This window comes from Macaca nemestrina, chromosome 4, assembly GCF_043159975.1.
Source record: "Macaca nemestrina isolate mMacNem1 chromosome 4, mMacNem.hap1, whole genome shotgun sequence".
Taxonomy (NCBI): domain Eukaryota; kingdom Metazoa; phylum Chordata; class Mammalia; order Primates; family Cercopithecidae; genus Macaca; species Macaca nemestrina.
The window spans coordinates 149,726,424-149,733,032 of NC_092128.1; positions in this window are offsets into that span (position 1 = coordinate 149,726,424).

Below are 6,609 nucleotides of genomic sequence, written 5' to 3' on the forward strand. Positions count from 1 at the left end.
AAAAATTAGCCCAGGTGGTGGTGGGCGCCTGTAGTCCCAGCTACTCGGGCGGCGGAGGCAGGAGAATGGCGTGAACCTGGGAGGCGAAGGTTGCAGTGACCTGGGACTGTGCCACTGCACTCCAGTCTGGGCGGACAGAGCCAGACTCCGTCTCAAAAAAAAAAAAAAAAAATTAGCTGGGCGTGGTGGCATGCGCCTGTAATCCCAGCTACTCAGGAGGCTGAGGCAGGGAGAATCTCTAGAACCCAGGTGGCGAAGGTTGCAGTGAGCCGAGATTATGCTGTTGCACTCCAGCCTGTCAACAGAGCAAGACTCCATCTCAAAAAAAAAAAAAAAAAAAAAAGAAAAAAAAGAAAAGTAAACATTTCTATGGGATGAGGACGTCACAAGAAATTGCAAACAAAACAAAGCCGACAAACAGGATCTGCTACATAATTTGTGGGACCGAGGGCAGAAGGAAAATGCACAGTTCCCGGTTCAAAAAGCAGGGCAGGGGCGAGGACCTGGTGCCGTGGCTCATGCCTGTAGTCCCAACACTTTGGGAGGCGGAGGAGGGAGGATCGCTTAAGCTCAGGAGTTCAAAACCAGGTTGGGCAATGTGGCAAGACCCTGTCTCTACTAAAAATACAACAACGAAATAGCCAGGCATGGTGGTGCGCACCTGTGGTCCCAGCTACTCAGGAGGCTGAGGTGGGAGGATCGCTTGAGCCCAGGGGCCAAAAGCTGCATTGAGCGGAGATTCCACCACTGCACTCCAGCCTAGGCAACAGAGTGAGACCCTGTCTCAATTAAAAAAAAAAAAAAAAAAAAGGCAGGCCGGCTGCCGTGGCTCAGGACTGTAATCCCAGCACTTTCACGAGGCCAAGGCCCTCGGATCATGAGGTTGAGAGATCCAGACCATCCTGGCCAACATGGTGAAGCCCCATCTCTACTAAAAATACAAAAATTAGCTGGGCGTGGTGGTGCACGCCTATAATCCCAGCTACTCAGGAGACTGAGGCAGGAGAATTGCTTGAACCCGGAGTCAGTGGTTGCAGTGAGCCAAGATCGCGCCACTGCACTCCAACCGGGCGACAGAGCGATACTTGGTCTCAAAAAAATAAATAAGTAAATAAAAGCAATGCGGAAAACTGTTGTTAAAATTCTAAAAGATAAAGCTTTTTCCTTTTGCAGTCTCTTTTGCAACTTGCGCTGTTTCTTGTTTGCTGTTTAACATCATTCTAAGTAAAGAAGAAATAGAAAAATTTAATAATGATCGTGAACTTTCCCATCTGTCTTTATTTTATTTAGAGATGGAGTCTTGCTGTGTTGCCCAGGCTGGAGTGCAGTGGCAAGATCATGGCTCACTGCAGCCCCGAACTTCTGGCCTCAAGTGATCCTCCTGCCTTGGGCTCCCAAAGTGCTGGGATTACAGGTGCACACCACTGTGCCTGGCTTTTTCTTACATTTTTGTCACTGTACACTCCTTGATTGCCTCTTCATATTTCCTATAGCAAGAATAGAAAAACTGTCTTTTCTCTAGCATGGTTGATTGAAAAATAATTTTTTTGATAGTGCAAAAACATTTCTTTTATCTTCTCTACTTGTTTTGGTTATACCCTGGAAATTTTTAGGGCCACTGTCACATTTGGGAAACTCTCACATTTCTTTCACAGAAGAGCTGCAAGATTTCAGGGTACTAGTAGTTTTCTTGTGCAGGGACTAATGTGTGATAATTTTTGGATTTGTAATACTAGTTAACCGGATTATTGGCACTCCTTATATGTAATAGTTCAGTGCTTTTGGATATGACACTTCAATTGAGAGGCAGCTGAATTCTCCTTCCCTTCAATATGGGATGGACTTAGTGACTCTTATTTTTTTGAGAGAGGGTCTTGGTCCATCACCCAGGCTACAGTACAGTGGCTTGATTATAGCTCACTGCAGCCTCAGCCTCTTGGGCTCAAGTGATCCTCCCACTTCAGCCTCCTGAGAAGCCAGGACAATAGGCATGTGCTGTCCAGTTGGCCAACTACGCATGGCCGGTGACTTACTTCTTTTTTATTTTTTTGAGATGGAGTCTCACTCTGTCACCCAGGCTGGAGTGCAGTGGCATAATCTTGGCTCACTGCAACTTCCGCCTCCCAGGTTCAAGTGATTCTCCTGCCTCAACCTCCCGAGTAGCTGGGATTACAGGCGTGTGCCACCACAGCCAATTTTTTTAAATTTTTGGTAGAGATGGGGTTTCACCATGTTGGCCGGGCTGGTCTCAAACTCCTGGCCTCGTGATCTGCCCACCTCAGCCTCCCAAAGTGCTGGGATTACAGGCATGAGCCACTGCACCTGGCTGACTCACTTCTAATGAAAAGAATATGATAGAGATGCCAGCTTGTCACTTCTGAGACTAGGTCTAAAAGGTGTTGCAGCTTCCTCCCGTTTCTGTCAAACCACTCCCTCTGGGGGAAGTTAACTGTCTGGTCATGAGGACACCAAAGCAGCCATCTGGAAAAATCCACGTGGTAAGAAACAGTCTTCTTATTAGCAGCCAGAAGGAGGCCTTCTGCCAATAGCCAAATGACTAAACCATCCTGGAAGAAGACTCCAGCCCCAGGCAAGCCTTCAGATGAATGCAACCTTGGCTGATGTCTTCACTGTAACTGTTGGGGAAAAATAATGAAAATAATATCTCCTGCTAACCCAGTAAAACTTCTGCTCCAAATGTAGAAAATAATGAAATAGTTTTAGGGCCGGGTGCAGTGGCTCAAGCCTGTAATCCCAGCACTTTGGGAGGCTGAGACGGGTGGATCACGAGTTCAGGAGATTGAGACCATCCTGGCTAACACGGTGAAACCCCGTCTCTACTAACAAAAATACAAAAAACTAGCCAGGCGACGTGGCGGGCGCCTGTAGTCCCAGCTACTCGGGAGGCTGAGGCAGGAGAATGGCGTGAACCCGGGAGGCGGAGCTTGCAGTGAGCTGAGATCCGGCCACTGCACTCCAGCCTGGGCGACAGAGCCAGACTCCATCTTAAAAAAAAAAAGAATGAAATAGTTTTATTAATGAATCAGCATCAGACTACACTGTGATGAGCATCACAGGCAGTCCATCAAAGTGATTTCAAAGACAAAACACCAGGCCGGGCGCGGTGGCTCATGCCTATAATCCCAGCACTTTGGGAGGCCGAGGTGGGTGGATCACTTGAGGTCAGGAGTTCAAGACCAGCCTTGCCAACGTGGTGAAACCTAAGTCTCCACTGAAAATACAAAAATTAACTGGGCATGGTGGCGCACACCTGTAATCCCAGCTACTCAGGAGACTGAGGCAGGAGAGTCATTTGAACCCAGGAGGCAGAGGTTGCAGTAAGTCAGGATCACACCACTGCACTCCAGTCTGGGCAACAGAGTGAGACTGTCTAAAAAACAAAAAAATACAGAACACCCTTTTATATAGGAAGGTAGATACAGTCCATTACATACCAATTAATAGTCTTTACCCAAAAGAAAAAAGAAAACTTCTCATATATTTTTTTGTCTTGTTTTTATTTCTTATTTTATTTTCACTTTTGCTGGGATTACAGGCACACACCACCACACCCAGCTAATTTGTGTGTGTGTGTGTGTGTTTTCAGTAGAGACGGGGTTTCACCATGTTGGTCAGGCTAGTCTTGAACGCCTGACCTCAAATGATCCATCCACTTTGGCCTCCCAAAGTGCTGGGATTACAGGCGTGAGCCACCGCGCCCAGCCCAAATTTCTTTTTTAAAAATAATTTTACTTAATGTATTGAGCCATCAGTGGTTAGTTCTCATCCACATTGCCTGTCTATAGATTTGTGAAAGTGGTAACAGGTACGTAGGTAACAAAAGCATAGAGCTTGTTTGGTGAATCTTTGTCCTTATTACGTTTTCTGGGCAACCTCACACAGATGTGGTGTAGGACATTCCTTATTCCTTTGGCCCAGAGAGCTTTGTTGAGCCTCACATCAATGTGCACCTTTGGAGTTCCCATCTCCTTCATGGCGAATTTCTGGATCTCTCTGTGTGCCCGAGGGGCACTTCTTGAAGCCCACTCCACCGATGCGCTGGTGTATTCTGGGGTCACCGCCTCACTAATGGCAGAATGACCCTTCTTCTCGCCACCCTTCTTTGCAGCAGCCATTCTGCCAAGCCCCAGTTGGAAAAAGTGGAATCAAACTTCAACATGAAGTTTGGAGGGTACAAACATCCAAACCATAGCACCCAGTAAAACTATCTGTTAAGAACCTGGGTAGGCCGGGTGCAGTGGCTCATACCTGTAATCCCAGCACTTCGGGAGGCCGAGGCAGTGAGCCGAGATCACATCACTGCACTCCAGTCTGGGCGACAGAGTGAGACTCCGTCTCGAAAAAAAAAAAAAAGTAAAGAAAAGGGGAAGGAGAGGGCAGCAGCTGCCGAGGTCTAGAACTGTCCAGCATGCTGTGTGGACAGCAGTGGGAAGAGGATATTTACAAGTGAAGGGGAAAGAGCTAGTTGAGAGTGATTTGTGGTCACTGACGGACTGAGAGCTTGGGAAGGCAGGTGCCCAGCACAGACAGGGAATTCACTCTGAATTGGAGGAGTGGGGAGGGAGGCCTGGATGCCCTGTGATGAGGACGGGAGCAGATGCATACAAGTTTGTAGAAGAGGCATGGGGTGGGAGAATCCTGTCTGATAAAACCTTTTTTTTCTTTTTCTTTTTTTCTTTTTTGAGATGGAATCTTGCTCTGTCGCCCAGGCTGGAGTGCAGCGCCACGATCTCAGCTCACTGCAACCTCTGCCTCTAGGTTCAAGCAATTCTCTTGCCTCAGTCTCCTGAGTAGCTGGGATTTACAGTCCCCCGCCACCACGCCTGGCTAATTGTTTGTATTTTTAGTAGAGATGGGATTTCTTTGTGTTGGCCAGGCTGGTCTCAAACTCCTGACCTCAAGAGACCCACCCACCTTGGCCTCCCAAAGTGCTGGGATTATAGGCATGAGCCACGGTGCAGCCTGTGCCTGATAGAATCTTTTCCCTGTGAAGCATCGTCAACTCATACAGAAATCTTTGAGGCCTCCTTGAGACTGGGACTATTATATCTCTGGCACCTGCAAAGATGGTGTTCTGGACTGAATTGTACCGCTCTCCCCCCACCACCAAATTCATTATGTGGAAGTCCTAATGCACAGTATCTCAGAATGTGAGTGTATCTGGAGAAAGATAATTAAGGGTAAATGAGGCCACATGGGAGGGGGCTTAATCCAATAGGACTGGCTTCCTTAATCAAAGAGGCAGAAGCCTGGACAATATAGCAAGACCCCGTATCTACAAAATAAAAAAAAAAACATTAGTCGAGCATGGTGTTACATGCCTGTGGTTCCAACTGCTCGGGAGGCTGAGGCGAGAGGATTGCTTGAATCCACAAGCAATCCTCCATACCTCTGCATCACTTGGTGTTTACTGCAATCATGCAGTGAGCCATGATTGTACCACTGCACTCCAGCCTGAGTGATAGAGCAAGATCCTGTCTTCATGGAAAAAAAAAAAAAAAAAAAGAGGCAGGGTGCGGTGGCTCACGCCTGTAATCTCAGCACTTTGGGAGGCTGAGGCAGGCGGATCACCTGAGGTCAGGAGTTTGAGACCAGCCTGGCCAACATAGTGAAACCCCATCTCTACTAAAAATACAAAAATTAGCCAGGCGTGGCAGCATGCACCTGTAATCTCAGTTACTCTGGAGGCTGAGGCAGGAGAATCGCTTGAACCTGGGAGGGGGAGGTTGCAGTGAGCCGAGATCGTGACACCGCACTCCCGCCTGGGTGACAGAGCGAAACTCCATCTCAAAAAAAAAAAAAAAAGAAGAAGAAGAAAGAAGGAAGGAGGAGGAAGAGAGGGAGGAGGGAGGAGGATGGAGGAGGAGGGAGGGTGGCAGGGAGGAGGAGGAGGAGAGGGAGGAGGAGGAGAAGGAGGAAAAGGAGAAGAAAAAGGAGAAGGAGATGGAGACGGAGAAGGAGAAAGAAATCCCAGGGAGTGCTGGGGAGAAAAGACCAAGTGAAGACACAGGGAGAAAGCCTGTCTGCAAGCCAAGAACAGCCTTGGGGGAGACCCAACCTGCTGACACTTTGATCTTGGACTTCCAACCCCCAAAACTGTGGGAAAACACATTTCTTTTTCCGTTTAAGCTGCCCAGTCTATGGTATTTTATCATAGCAGCCCTAGCAAACGAATAAAGGGAACAGGAAGAGAGAAAAGAAGTAAGGGCTTTATGTTGAAACCCCCTGCATGTGTGGCTCTTAGAGTGCATATATATATATATCAGCTATTTTCACTCAGAGGATGGGGCTTTTGGATTTAGACAGAATTCGGTTTTAGATCCAGCAAGTCACATAACCTTCCTAAGTTTCAGAGTTTTACCTGCAAAAAGGAGATAATGAAATCTACCTTGGAGGGTTTTTTGTGAAAGTAAAATGAAATGAAATCCGTAAAAACACTGAGCACACTAACAAACAAACATTAACTGATATCACTCTCTGGAAAGGTGGTATATCATTAGGCTACGTTATTTTGTTAGTATTATTGGAGATAAATGCATTCCTGAGGCATAAGTGCCTGCATTCACACCTTGTCACCTGGTGAGGAAC